This window comes from Coregonus clupeaformis, chromosome 32 (assembly GCF_020615455.1).
Source record: "Coregonus clupeaformis isolate EN_2021a chromosome 32, ASM2061545v1, whole genome shotgun sequence".
Taxonomy (NCBI): Eukaryota; Metazoa; Chordata; class Actinopteri; order Salmoniformes; family Salmonidae; genus Coregonus; species Coregonus clupeaformis.
The window spans coordinates 4036702-4052463 of record NC_059223.1 but is presented as its reverse complement, the minus strand read 5'-3'; the positions used below and the strand labels follow the sequence as shown (position 1 = coordinate 4052463).

Below are 15762 nucleotides of genomic sequence, written 5' to 3'. Positions count from 1 at the left end.
TGTCAGTGTGTCAGTGTAAGTATGTGTAAGTGTGTGGGTAGAGTCCAGTGTGTGTGTTTGTGCGCAGAGAGTCAGTGCAAGAGTGTTAGAAAAAAATAAACAGCCTCAATGCAGGTAGTCCGGGTAGCCATTTGATTAGATATTTAGCAGTCTTGTTTAGTAGTCTTATGGCTTGGGGGTAGAAGCTGTTCAGGGTCCTGTTGGTTTCAGCCTTGGTGCTTCGGTACCGCTTGCAGTGCGGTAGCAGAGATAAGACTATGGCTTGGGTTGCTGGAGCGCAGGATTGGTCAGAACTGCTATCCACTTCAGCGCCATCATGATTTAACAGGACGCTGACGAGAGACAGGTCCAGCTGCTGACCTATAGGTTGTTGTTCAGTCAGATACACTGCTAGTACCCACTGTGTTTACACAAGGCAAAACCACTCTGTGGCAACAAGCATGTGTCTCACTCTAACCAGCATGGGAGAACAGTGATTTGGCACAACCCAAACAAACCTCAACCACAAAAGAGGACATAGTGAAATCCTAAGAAAGCATATCAGTTAGCCTAGCTACTGAGCAGTTCCATTCATTCAGATATTAAAAACGTGCCGTTCCCTCCCTGTATCAACGATACGGCACAAACCCACTGATTGACCAGGGCTCCAATCAGTTGATTGAAACAAGGGGAAAAGTAATTTCCCTTTCCAACCAAGCCAAGTGGCCAAATGACAGGTGTACTAGACTAGAGGGAACGCATATGATGGTGACGTAACAGTCTTTTGCTGTAGCCCACACAGGGAACCACAGAGGGCAGCTGGAGAAAAATAATCACATAGGCAGAGAGCTCAGACTCCAAGCCTCTCAGAGCAGAGCCCAGGACTGGTCAATACGACATTCAACAGCCTTTATGCAACCAGCAGCAGGACAGGCCCAATGACCAGCCAATGATTACATTTCTTGTTTTCGCATTGAATTATCACAGCAAGCAAAGGTCGCCCCCTCTACCAAGGGGGGAGAGAGGCATGCAGACGTACAGTGGGCTGGTGAACAAGGTCACCCCATCCCAGGAGTGGTTTTGGCTTACTACCAAGCCAGGGCTACTTGAAACCAAGGTCACAGTGCCCTGGCTGCTGGAGTGACAGCGGACTGAATCCAAACGCTGGAAGCAGGATTGGGTTGCCACTGGCAGGGCTGCTGTGCTACAGTTCTGACTGCCCAGGCCCGAGCACTTTACCTCAGGCTCCCCTGAGAGCTGGGCTGGGTGGGGAGCACAGGGAATTCAGATTACTGGAAGAAAAAAAACATTCACTGCAGTTTCCTGAAATCAGATCCCGTCTGACATAAATCAGAAACTGAGCCATTATGGCTGCCATTATAGTTAGAAACCAGAGACGAGGGAACAAGCTACTCCACTCATTCAACCTTTAATAAGCGTCTCCCTAAAATAGGCCCGTCTACTACCAGAGCACTCAGAGCAGGAGATTAGGCTGTGTGTGTTTTTAATACAAACTCAATATATTCCATTCACCACCACAAGGGTATAGTTTACCCTGATGCTGTCAGGCTCCCCCCCAGCATAGCCCATGCCCAATGTCAGGGGGTCTGCCTAGTGTTGTTCAGCACACCCAGGCCCCATCACTGTGTCTGTGTGTCTGTCTGTGCCTCAGTTTCTGCTCTCCCACTCAACACTACATTAGCCTGCTAATCTCCAGCCCCATGCAAACAGCCCAGTCATCATGATCCAGAGAGGAGAGAGAGGAGAGGGGGAGGGAGAAACCTGGCAGCAGTCAGGGGAAAAACCACAGCGTCACTCAGGGAGCAGGCGGAGGGGAAGGACAGGGAAGAGGAGAATGGTTGTTGTGGCTCCTCTTTCTACCATCTTTCCCGCTCTCGTACTTCACTGATTTCCACATGGACACACTCATCTCAGTAATTGTACACATTAGCTGCAAGTGAAATAGCAAGAAAAGTAATGCTATCCAAGCAAATCGTTGAGCCAATGTTTAGAAATATTTGTTGATCATGTTCTATAGATCTTAGAATATGATTCTCTATTTTCTCAATTTTTCATTTTAATATTGAGTACTCAATTCACACAGACATTGACAGTCAAGTCAGAAATATATATAAACCATAGTGCTGTGGATTGAGAAGTAGGCTAGCTGCCCTGGAGTTGGACCAGTCTGGTGACATTGACAAATTAAGAGGTGAAAGGTAAGACAGAAATAGCCAATTTATCTGCAGTCAGTCCCATCACTCATGTCAAACAGTCCTTTCCCATGCATACAACACTAACAAAGTGCAGAAGAGCACTGTGGTGTAGGCCACAGTCAGGCTGCTGAGCTGATACTACACTCCACCAGTCAGATATAGCAAACAAATCCCTCATATTTCCATTCTCACTCTACAGAGAAAGAGATGAAACATGTTACATTACAAAGAATCCAATTATTGAGCTAAAAGGGTCAGCGAGAGAAACAATGCACAATGTCTCCATGGCGCTCCATCTTCTTTAAATCACCCAGCCCGGCCAGAGTTCTAAATACCCTAGCAAACAGGCAGTAACAGACTGCAAGGAGACGCTGTGGGAGGGCCATTTGTTCCACTGGGTTTTGTGGTTCATCCCCCTCCCCGTCAGATTTGATGGGGGAATGTTTGATCCTCTGAGGAGACGATGTGTGGAGGAGGTCCAGTAGAGAGGCCCAGAGGGGGAGACACTGGGTGCCTGGCTGGTACATAGTACTGTTCGGAGGGTATTGTACTGGAGGGAGAGGGGCAGAGGGACAGTGAGCAGGCTAGGACCAGCCACTCTGGTCTCTTGGACCCTGATTGAACAGAACCACGTGAGGCCACTGTCATATCCATTTGGAAAAAGGCACACAGCAGCCTGTGATGAGGCTACTGTTATCCTGTTATTCCCAACGCTAAGCCAAAGCTCAGCTCTAAAATTAGACTTAAGATCTAAACACAGACTTTGTGTACGGACGACTCACTGATGGGAACTTGGCTTTGGAGAAGGGGAGGTAAAACATTTAAAAACATTCTGTCCCATCTACAAAACACCCAGCCAACTCCTCAGCATCCAGACACACACTACAAATCTGACCAATTCAGAGTAGCACTGGATATCTATGATCCCAGCCAGTCAGCCAGTCCCCTCTCCTATGCAGTCAGTGTGTTGCTGTGGTGGGTGAGCTTGTTTCTGACTGAGTGTGTGGGAGTGGCGGGACAAACACTGGCCTGCCTGGCTGTCAGCAGCTCTGAGCCATACCCTTGAGCAGAGCATGAGAATCAACCCTGACCTCCTAGCAGCACATTCTTTTCAAGCCAGCAGCATAACATCTCTTAATTAAAAAAATGGATACATCCTGTTCTCCTCTCCACTTCACCACAAACTGCATTCAAAGCAATGTTCTCTTCTGACATATTCAAGATTGAAATATTGTTCCTTCCCATCTCATCTCCCCACCACTTCCCTCAAAGCATTTCATACCTCACAGGAGAGCGAACTGGAGTCGGCCCTTACAAACTCTTTTCTATGTAGCTGCGCTATTTATCCTTTTCATTCTCACACCTACATGCTCATTTCCAAAGCCCAGGGTACCGCTAGGCCCAACCTGCCATCAAAACCCATTTCAGTGGCAGAGTTGGACATGGCCCCCTGTCCTTCCCATTACCACGACTCCCTCCAACTCCTCTAGCAGCCACGGGGCTTCTCCTCTGAACCAGTGCTATCTGCAAAGAGAAACACAATACAACGTTTCTGCCATCAAGCTATGCCCAAAGGTCAGTGTCTCAGCCAGTTCGTCTAAAGGGTTATATTTTCTTGGAGCTGGTGACAGCACACATCCGAAATCCGCATTTATAGTTGTGTCCTGTGAGTGGACAGACAGCTGGATGCTACCGACAGCCTAGCTACGGTGGGTATTGCCGATATGTGATGACTCCAATTGGCATTACGGTCTGGCTAATGGAAAATGCTGCCATGTATTTGTCAACCTGCATTTGGCGATACTTTCTTTGTTCTCGATTCGTGAATTTTTTTATCTTAAAATTGTGTGTCCAGTTGCATGTGGTTCTACAAAACACTGAGAAAAATTCTGAAAGATATTAAATCCATGGTTTGTGCTGCCCGAGTAGGTTCCTCGCTATCTTAGCTGCCGCACATCTAGCATTTCCCAGCATCTTGGCAGGAACTATGATTATTTATGTACCGCAGCCACGTGTAGAAGTAGCTGACAGCACCGCTCCCGAGTGGCGCAGTGGTCTAAGGCACTGCATCGCAGTGCTAGCTGTACCACTAGAGATCCTGGTTCGAGTCCAGGCTCTGTCGCAGCCGGCCGCGACCGGGAGACCCATGGGCGGCGCACAATTGGTCCAGCGTCGTCCAAGGTAGGGGAGGGTTTGGCCGGCAGGGATGTGGGTTCGTTTCCCACGGGGGGCCAGTATGAATGTAAAAAAATATATATAAAAAAATGTATGCATTCACTAACTGTAAGTCGCTCTGGATAAGAGCATCTGCTAAATGACTAAAATGTAAATGTAAAATGTCACACAGTGCGACCAAAACAAAGCTCTACACACATGCAAGAGGCATTCTCACTTAATACAAATCATGGATTTAATATATTTCGGAATTGTCTCTGGTTTTTGTAACAACCTGCAACGGGACATTTATAAAGATACACCTTTTCCGGTTTCGAGAACAAAGAAAGTATCGGCAAGTGCAGGTTAGTTGAAAAATACATGTGTTTTCCATTAGCCAGACCGTAACGCCGATTGGAGTCGTCACATATAGATACCAACCATAGATACCAACATCTCTCCCTCTGCAGTTGGATGAGAGAGAGCTAGTTGACACTTCCTTTCAGGGTGTGTTTGAACTTGAACCTCAGCCAATCAGCAGCTGCGCTGATTAATGGAACAATGACATCACACTCTTGGGTATCATTTTAAAGAACGGTTCCTCCTCGGTGATTAGCTCTAATGACTTCGAACAGAATGACAAGAAAAACATTCGGCAAAGGCACCATTTTACCTCCTACCAATCCTGCTCTTCACATTATGCAGCAAGCCTACTAAAGTACAAACTGTCAAACTTCTGCTCAAATAAGCTATAGAATCACAAGGCATAGGCCTCTATCACAGAACAATATAACAATACAGGTCTGCACCCTAAGTGGTTCATGGGGCACACTGGTCTAGTCAGAGGGGATAACCCCAAACAAGAATATTACAATTGAGAGAAAAACCATACATTTGACACACCAAATGCAAAGGTTCAATCCTTTCAACTGTCCACAACCTCCTATATCATCTCACCATTCAACATGCTTACAAGAAAACCTATCACAACAAAGTTCCCGCTCCTTCTGCCTCGAGTTCACATTCCTCAGCTAAAGATATGAGTGAAATGCCAATTTGCAGGTTAATGATGCAGAGTTTCTCTCCTCCCTGGTCACAGAGCCATGCCTGTTTGGAGCACACAGACTCTTTCAATAGAGCATTAGCATGTGGCCTGCCAGGAGGAGAGGTAGGCGGGTGGGAGCGGGGTCTTGGGGAACAAAGCCCCTATAGTTGTCTCAAGCCAGGCTATGAGAGTTATGTAATATGACTGGCAGGGCCCACTTTCCCGTTCAGAGTGCTGCAGACTAATCCCATTGAGGAACAGGCCTACTTTGGAAAGGGGAGGAGGGAGAGAAACATGCTGGTAATGAGCAGAGGCAAAACGGTGCAGGAAGAGCGATCACAGGAGAGAGACCTTTCATCTGCACTACCATCCAACACAGCACAACTCCCAACCAGCAGATAACGGTGAGAATAATATCAGCACTGCCGAGGGCTGGGAGCAGGCTAGAGAGAGAGAGAGAGAGAAAGTAAGAGCAGAGAGAGTATGAGACAGGGAGTGGCAAAGAGGACGATTTCTAGAGAGCAGGAGAGAGAGAGTGAGAGAGGACAGAGCATGAAACAGAGGGAGAGAGAGGTACACAGGAACCTACGTCTGTTTCTGCTAACCATTGGCAAAGTGGAGGATGTGGAGCAGTTAAAAATAAAATCTGATTCTGATTTACTCTACTGGTGCCTGGAAACCATGTGACTGGCATCACATGAGGAGAGATGGGGTAGGGGGGGGGGAGAAACACACTACTGGCAGCATAACAAGCTTTTTGATCAGTTTCCTTGGTTTCCACTGACAGTAAGCAGATATGGTATGATTTCAGAGGTAAACATCACCAGCTCCCGTTGCACAGAGCGTCTGGCTAAAGAGAAGGCTACAGAAGGAGTTGCAGAACGAAATTAGATTAGGGAGAGAAGGAGAGGGGAGATTGATTGTACAGCCCCCATGGTGAAAGTCTCTGTGTGCTCGGGCTGTGTGCCGTGGGGAAAAGCCAGTCGTCTCTTCAGAGGCGTGGGCTGCCACTACTTACTGATGAAGCAGCACAGTCACATGAGCCGCATGCAGGAGAGCAGGGACTCTTCATTAGAGACACTGAGCTCTACAGGAGCTGTGACCTACTTTCAAACCAAGTTGCTCGCCACACAAACAGCCATGCACACACACCAAACACACACATTACACACACAAAAGGCCACACCAGCTAAAACACAGAACCCCTTTAACAAAGGGACAGGAAGGCAGGGCCTGGGCATGCACTAAGCCCTGCTCTTAATACACGCATTCCAGTCGAGAGTGCAGGGCTTTAAAGCTGCCTGTTGGTACTAGCACTGCTCCTGTCTGGCCCTCTCCCACTCTCATAGCTAGAGAGAGACTGGCTCAACCCATGGCTTGAAATTATATAAATAAGTCTATAGCCACACAAACCGACCGGTACACAGTTCCACAGCAAACCCTCTCTATATTGCCATAAGAGTGTATGGTTTATGTAGCATCTGAGATGGTTTGGAGAAAAATGACCAGTCAAAACAACAAGACTGCTGGCGTACAGGAATCAGGGGCTTAGAAAACAAACCCCTTCCTGTAAACAACATTTCAAAAAATTATACTGCGTGTTCAACCCTTCAGTACGTAACGACAAACACAGGACCAAGAAACAGATGGCTCCAGAGAAAAAGTGGAGAGAATGTAGCAATACATACCGATTCCATGGCTGTCTGCGGATGGGTGAGGTTAAAATCCTGCTTAAAACGGGCTGCAGTAGCAAAGTCCAAAGAATCCTACAAAACAAAAGAAAACCGAAGGATTAGTTACCAAGATGCTAGCTGGCATTTCACATTCCTAATGAGTTCATCTTCCCGACTCAGGTTCTCCTATTCCCCCAACACAGTATGGCTGCCAGAAAAGGCTTGTCTAAGCGCAACCTTTCAAAGGTCAAAGCCCCACACCATGCCAGCCTCTCCTACCCCTGTAGAGAGCCCCTCACAACCAGCCCCCCAGCAACAGCCCCTCAACCCCCCCAACCACAGCCAGCCCCAACCCTAGCATTGTCCCCACTCTGAGGGCAGGGGTTTATCAGGATTTGAGAGACAGTCAGAGGGGCTTTTCAAAGGCCTTCAGTTGTGCCACATTGGTTACATTCCTGTGTCGCTGTCACCTAGCCCCTTGCTCACATTTGTTCCATGGCTGTTGTTCAAATAACATTGAGAGTATCCACTAGCACAAATGGTTCTAGCAAGTTAACTCAAGAGGACCACATAAATATCCACAAGCCCTGGTAGTTAGGCTAAGTGGTATTGTGGAAAAGTATATGTCTAAGGATGGAGAATAACATGATTTCAGTCTTAGAGGGCCTTATTAGCCAAGAGTTTGTTCTTTTCAGAAATGAATAAAATATAAAAGGTAAAAGGGCTTTTTGCTTAGCATCTAACACGCTTTCCTTCTGAAGAGAACAGGTGCAAAGCTTACCAAATCTGTCTGTTACACTGCCATTATTCTGTGCAAGGCCATAAATGCAAAATCACATGCCATTAGTAGAGATGTTAACAAAAATACATTTGACTGGTCATCCTTATCGGTCTATAGGTTAATTTGCATAATTTAGTGGAATTAATTGACGTGTGTGCATTTTCGTTAAAATCATGTATCTTATTTATCACACGCACACAGCATACAGAGCCTAGTAGGAGGCGCGGAATAGCTCATCACATGTCAGACAACGCAAGAGCAGCTCCTCAAACAGATGGTACTGGAGTGCATTTATCATTTTTATTTAACCTTTATTTAACCTTTATTTAACTAGGCAAGTCAGTTATGAACAAATTCTTATTTACAATGACGGCCTACCAAAAGGCAAAATGCTTCTTGTGGGGACGGGGGATAAAAAATTAATTATACATATATAGGACCAAACACACATCCCAACGAGACAACACAACATAAAGAGAGACCTAAGACAACAACATAGCATGGCAGCAACACACGACAACACAGCAAGGTAGAAACCCAACATGAAAACAACATGGTTACAACAACATGGCAGCAGCACAAGACATGGTACAAACATTATTGGGCACAGACAACAGCACAAAGGGCAAGAAGGTAGAGACAACAATACATCACGCGAAGCAGCCACAACTGTCAGTAAGAGTGTCCATGATTGAGTCTTTGAATGAAGAGATGGAGATAACACTCAAACTGGACCATTTTTTTTGCAGCTCGTTCCAGTCGCTAGCTGCAGCGAACTAAAAAGTGGAGCGACCCAGGGAATTGTGTGCTTTGGGGACCTTTAACAGAATGTGACTGGCAGAACGGGTGTTGTATGTGGAGGATGAGGGCTGCAGTAGGTCTTTATTTAACCAGGTAAACCAGTTGAGAACAAGTTCTCATTTACAACTGCGACCTGGCCAAGATAAAGCAAAGCAGTGCGATAAAAACAACAAAAACGCAGAATTACACATGGGGTAAACAAAACATACAGTCAATAACACAATAGAAAATCTATATACAGTGTGTGCAAATGTAGTAAGTTATGGAGGTAAGGCAATGAATAGGCCATACTGCAAAATAATTACAATCAGTATTAACACTGGAATGATAGATGTGCAAATAGAGATACTGGTGTGCAAATTAGCAAAATAAATAACAATATGGGGATGAGGTAGTTGGGTGGGCTAATTACAGATGGGCTGTGTACAGGTGCAGTGATCGGTAAGCTGCTCTGACAACTGATGCTTAAAGTTAGTGAGGGAGATAAGAGTCTCCAGCTTCAGAGAATTTTGCAGTTCGTTCCAGTCATTAGCAGCAGAGAACTGGAAGGAATGGCGGCCAAAGGAGGTGTTGGCTTTGGGGATGACCAGTGAGATATACCTGCTGGAGCACATACTACGGGCGGTGGTTGCTATGGTGACCAATGAGCTAAGATAAGACGGGGATTTGCCTAGAAGTGATTTATAGATGACCTGGAGCCAGTGGGTTTGGCGACGAATATGTAGTGAGGACCAGCCAACGAGAGCGTACAGGTCACAATGGTGGGTAGTATATGGGGCTTTGATGACAAAACGGATGGCACTGTGACAGACTACATCCAATTTGCTGAGTAGAGTGTTGGAGGCTATTTTGTAAATGACATCGCCTAAGTCAAGGATCGGTAGGATAGTCAGTTTTACGAGGGCATGTTTGGCAGCATAAGTGAAGGAGGCTTTGTTGCGAAATAGGAAGCCGATTCTAGATTTAACTTTGGATTGGAGATGCTTAATGTGAGTCTGGGTAGGGGTACCCAGGTGGAAAGCATGGCCAGCCGTAGCAAAATGCTTATTGAAATCCTTGATTATCGTAGATTTATCGTTGGTGACAATGTTTCCTAGCCTCAGTGCAGTGGGCAGCTGGGAGGAGGTGCTCTTATTCTCCATGGACTTTACAGTGTCCCAAAACTTTTTGGAGTTAGTGCTACAGGATGCAAATTTCTGTTTGAAAAAGTTAGCCTTTGCTTTCCTAACTGATTGTGTATATTGACTTAAATATTGGTTCCTGACTTCCCTGAAAATGTGCATATCGCGGGGGCTGTTCGATGCTAATGCAGTACGCCACAGGATGTTTTTGTGCTGGTCAAGGGCAGTCAAGTCTGGGGTGAATGGGGCATGCTTATTTAAAATGGAGAGGAAAGCACTTTTAAAGAACAACCAGGCATCCTCTACTGACGGAATGAGGTCAATATCCATCCATGATACCCGGGCCAGGTCAATTAGAAAGGCCTGCTCGCTGAAGTGTTTTAGGGAGCGTTTGACAGTGATGAGGGGTGGTCGTTTGACTACGGACCCATTACGGACGCAGGCAATGACGCAGTGATCGCTGAGGTGTATTTAGAGGGTAAATTAGTCAGGATGATTTGAGGGTGCCCATGCTTACGGATTTAGCGTTGTACCTGGTAGGTTCCTTGATAATTTGTGTGAGATTGAGGGCATCTAGCTTAGATTGTAGGACAGCCGGGGTGTTAAGCATATCCCAGTTTAGGTCACCAAGCAGTACGAACTCTGAGGATAGATGGGGGGCAATCAATTCACATATGGTGTCCAGGGCACAACTGGGGGCAGAGGGGGGTCTGTAGCAAGCGGCAACAGTGAGAGACTTATTTATGGATTTTTAGAAGTAGAAGCTCAAACTGTTTGGGCACAGACCTGGATAGTATGAAAGAGCTCTGCAGTAGATTGCAACTCCGCCCCCTTTGGCAGTTCTATCTAGACGGGAAATGTTGTAGTTGGGGATGGACATTTCAGGGTTTTGGTGGTGAGACCGGGAACAGTTCGAATGGCTGCTACAGCACAGGCGAGCAGGAAGCAAGGCTGTTGATTGCGTGTACTAGCGGGCCGGGGCTAGCAAATGGATCTTCGTGGTCGTTGCAACGGGAAGCCTGTTGAAACCACATCAGACGAATTACGTCAGCAGACCAGTCATATGATGGATCGGCGGGGCTCCGTGTCGACACTAGGAGGTCCCGTCCGGTTGACAGAGAGGTAGATAGCTGGGAGAGAGATGGGCCTGTCTCGAGGCTAGCTCAAGGCTAACTGGTGCTTGCTTTGGGGGCAGTGGTGATTAGCCAACAACATCCATTCGGTTGCAGCTAGCTAGTTGCGATGATCCGGTGTTAAGGTCCAGTGATTCAGTGATTCCGGCAGAAAATCCGATATGTTCTTGGTCGATAGCGTGCTGTGCAGACAGTGCAGACTGGCCGATAATAGTCCAGGCTAGAGCTGGCTGGTAGGTAGTGCAGGCCACAGACAATGGTGAAAACCGCTAACGGTGGCTAATAGCAAGTAGCTAGTTAGCAGGCTAGTTTCAACTGGAGGTTCTGGATAAAAAGGTATAAGAAATAATAGAATCCGTTCCACATTGGGTGAGGCTGGTTGCAGGAAAGTATATTTAGTTGAAGGATGAAAAGTGTGATTGAGAAATATATACGGAAGAGACTGACACACGGACACACTACAGAGTACACGACCGCACTTCTACGCCATCTTGGATTACATGACCAGCTCGGATAGGGGGGGGTGAGGCCTAAGAGCTTGGTCATTGCACAACAAATAACAATTCTAAATGCAATTGCATGTATAAAAAAAATACTTTTGGATGGCCACGATTAAAAACAGATACCATTTGTATTTCTCAATCTCAACTTGTAATTAAAGCGCTCCTCCGAATTGCCATCTGTGTGCATAGGCTATAGTCAACGGTAGGCAGGCTATCAGCGCGTCACCCACCACTTTGCAATGTGAACTTGAGGCTGTATAATTGTTTGAAAACGTAACGTTTTACTTTAATTCAAATAATGAGAAATGTCGTACCTTGCTTCAAAGCAGCCTAGCCAAAATCCAACCATAGAAATGTGGAGGCAATTATTTTATAGACTTCCTCATGCTATTAACCAGCATTTCTCTGCTGTTCTATTGGTTTTCATATCAACTTTCTTTAGTTGTCAAGAAGCCAAAGGCACAATCCTAGTCATTTTAGCAACCCATCCTAGTTGTTGCTATTAGATTCCCCCTCCAAGTTTCTAACTGAGATTTTCATCTCTGTCATATTAGGTGCGCTGTTTATAACAGTGTTTTCCCACGAATTGCATTTTGGCAAATGTTTGAAAATGACGTTTTATTAGCTGCTTCATTACAGCAGTTGCAAGTTCAATAATAGGCTATAGCCTTTTAACTGTAAGACGATAGGCTTGCTATTGTTGCATGTTTTCATTAAGCTCTTATTGAAAAATGTCAGTTCCTTGGATGCATGCATAGCCATTTCTGTAGGTCACATCATTCTACTGTTTGGAAAAAGTTTAACAGTTTATTGACCGGTTAATGAGGGTTGGTTAGTCGGCAGCAACATTTACCTAAGTGTGCATCAATAGCCATTAGAGATCGCAATAGTCATAGATTAAGAAAATATATGTTACATCTGCAATCCATTTTATGTCTGTCAATCTTAGCATCTAGAAATGGAACAGCAAGAATCTCAAGTTTGAACATACCAACTGAAGTGGATGACACTAGAGCCCAGGCCAGGACTGAAGGTGCCAGGGCAAAACAGGAAGCCAGGCCAGATTAAGGGGCCAGGCCTCACTGAGATGGATGGATGGCGTGTCTGGGAGGATCAGAACCCTGTTGGTTCTCCCAGCAGGAATCCAGGGATTGGACTAATCCAGAATGGAGAGCAGTGCACTCCCTCTTAATGGGGCTTGAATACAGGCCTGTAATCTTACTAAGAAAATCCCCTGACCACACAGTGACAAAGTACACTCACTTTAAGCCGGGCCATGCTAAAACACACAAGACATCACTCATGGATAACACAGATCAGTCTCTGCCAGACCGACCCAGGGTAAGCTCTTGGTTGGGTAGAATATGAACATCTGAGGATATCATGCCAGGGTTCAATTCAACTTAACACTTTTGGTAAAATGTCGTACTTAGAATCCCTCTGGAGCTTTAAATCCTGATTGAAATAAAAAAACATCAAAATGATCACGGCAAACTCACTGACCTCCCTTTGTGCACTTATGATCAAATGAACGAGACAGGTTCTTTCAGTCACTGATAAGAGCCCCTACTACTAGCAAACACACTGCACATTAAAACTCTGTCTGTGGAGGATCTCTCCCCCGCTAGGTCTGGCCAGAGGCTTTCCTCCCCTCGTAGGGTGCACACTATGCTGACCTTAAAAGGGAAACTTTGAGCCCGAGAAGACAAGCTCCAGTGCTTTGCCGCAGCTCTTAGGGAGCTGGTTATTTTCCTCTTGAAAGAGGATGCTTCCACAATTATTCATACACTGGGAGGGATTACCAAAGACAGGACTTCAGTTGCACCACAGGGCATGGGCCAGGCTCTGCTGACCTCATGCAAACATAGTTGAGACTGTTTAAACTACCAGTCATTGCAAGGTGCCCAGACCACACTTCTCAAACAACTTAAGCAGGGTGACTCAGCCAAAAACACATGGCTCCTACCTGATGGTGGTCCCCTCATGCCCTCAGGGCAGGCACAAGACTCAACGAGAAGAGACAGCTTTGTCTGTAGGCAAGGGGCAGGGAAGACTAGGTATTTTAAGAACGCCATAAATTAATCCTGTGTCATTATTTGAGGCTTACTGTAAGTGTGTTTGCCCTGGCCATAGCGAGGCAGAAGTACACAAATGCTCGTGCAAATATCCATAGTCCTGTCTGCCAGGGCTGCTGGGCAGGATGTGACATCGGTTTGGCGGCTCTTCTTATGTGAACACGGCAGAGACAGCCTACTGGTATAAAAAAACACAGCAAGGAGGTAATTTACTACCTGCTGACGTTAAGCTGGACTAGAAGTCACCCGTTCCCCCACAGAGGCAGTGGAGGGAGCTGCCAGTCAGTCCAATGTGTCCAGGAATTGTACATTTATGACTGAGGAAGTAGTAAAGTGTAACAGGACCAAACTGGACGTTAAATCCCTACCACATGGGTGGACAGACTGCTGGGAGCACAGACACGCCACCATAGGTTTGGCCATTCACAGTCAAACCCAGAAATCCTACTTACTTAGACTTAAATGAAGGTTTGCAGGGCAGGTGGGGAGCCTGGGCTATTTCTGGCCCATTTTAAGAGCCTTTTTGCAGGGGTAGTGAGGCTTGAGTGAGGCATGTCTGCAGAGAGAGTGAGGGAGACGCTGAAGTTTGTCTGCTCTTCATTTTACATTTACGTCATTTAGCAGACGCTCTTATCCAGAGCGAATTCCAAATATGTGCATTCACCTTATAGCCAGTGGGATAACCACTTTACAATGTTCTTTTTTTTTGGGGGGGGTAGAAGGATTACTTTATCCTATCCCAGGTATTCCTTAAAGAGGTGGGGTTTCAAATGTCTCCGGAAGGTGGTGAGTGACTCCGCTGTCCTGGCGTCGTGAGGGAGCTTGTTCCACCATTGGGGTGCCAGAGCAGCGAACAGTTTTGACTGGGCTGAGCGGGAACTATGCTTCCGCAGAGATTTTGGTTCTGCGCTGCAGCTCTGGGCCCCTCCAAGGTCTCACACCAAAGAGTGTGTGTGTGTGTGTTTGGCCTATAGTGACCCTCCAGGCGCAACGTCTCCAGTTATTACTCCAATGTATTTCTGTGTGTTAATACACGTTTAGCAGGGTTCTCTGGTGAATGAGACCGGTTCCCCAAAACCAGCCATGTTTACACAACTTGTGTTGAGCCACACTGGGGGGCTTTGACGTGCTCATTTGTTACGGCTGCATCTATCCTGGCTAATTAGGTTTGACTCAGCATGATGGGAGATTGAGAAGGCAGGCGACACATGAGTAGAAACTGCTGATTGAGGCACAAAACCTGGCACAAAAGCTTCACAAAAATCTAGAGATACTAATCAGCATGGCTTTTAGGTGAGCCTACCAGAAAGACCAGGCTTAGAGAGCACAGTCAGCACACAGACCGACATGGGCCAACTAGCCTGTAGCTTCACATCCAAACACACTGCAGGACATAGGCCTACAAGTACTAGCTAGCTCTCTCTCCTTCTGGCTAACATCCCTGTTGTGTTCCTACAGGGGTTAGGTTTTATGATATGGCCAAATTGATGAGATGAGTAAAGCAGGACATTTGCACTAAACATGCAAAAGGTCAGAGGTGAGAGTTCAAGCCTCACCCTTCCTTCCCCCATGCTGACAGTAAGCAGGGGCAGCTCAGGACAAAGGTGTTCTTTCGCATGTTTGGCTATTTGAAGTGAAAACACTAACACCATCTTTTAAAACAAATCCCTACTAGATATGGGGTATTTCAACATCAACAGGGGAAAGACAAATAATGGACTTTGTTCATGAGGAGTGGTGTGCATATGGGTGCGTGTGAAGGCAAGTCATACTTCTGACAAGTTTGAAAACCTGGCCAGTGTTGATTTTAACTACGGTCTCTGTGGACTCAATAGTCCAGCTTTGAAGCCCAACGCCCAGGGTTTGAGATCCAAGAATCTCATTGGAGTTGGGAGGAGTCATGGCCAATCCTAGGACCTAGCCTCAACAACAGACAATGGCTGCCAGAGCTGCTCTGCTACAACCATACCACACTGTGTCCAGATAACTGCTTGGAAATAAAACAGAGGGAACACACACAACAACTGCTAACACTCAGACCCTCAATCTCACACACAAAACAATTCCACATGCCATAGAGCCGTAGCTATTTAATGTGTATATTTCCGGAGATTAGTCCACAACATGTTGCAATGGTGATAGGGCTGAAAACACTGGCTGTGTCTGCAGGAGAGAGGGGGAAATAAATACTGGACCCAAGCGTGTATACACATGCTATTCTGAAGCCCACAGCTCAAAGCAAAGACTGGAAAATATGGAAAAGAGAGCCGAGCTACTGAGA

The 15762-nt window shown here is 46.3% G+C and overlaps 1 protein-coding gene across 1 annotated transcript in view; it reads right to left on the bottom strand.

Moving 5' to 3' along the window:
* LOC121559459 (ankyrin repeat domain-containing protein 11-like) overlaps window positions 1–15762 on the bottom strand; it is a 128797-nt gene that overhangs the window by 91431 nt on the left and 21604 nt on the right. The window contains 1 exon segment of the mRNA XM_045210006.1: window positions 7083–7160. The gene's annotated coding sequence lies outside the window, so the exon portion shown is untranslated.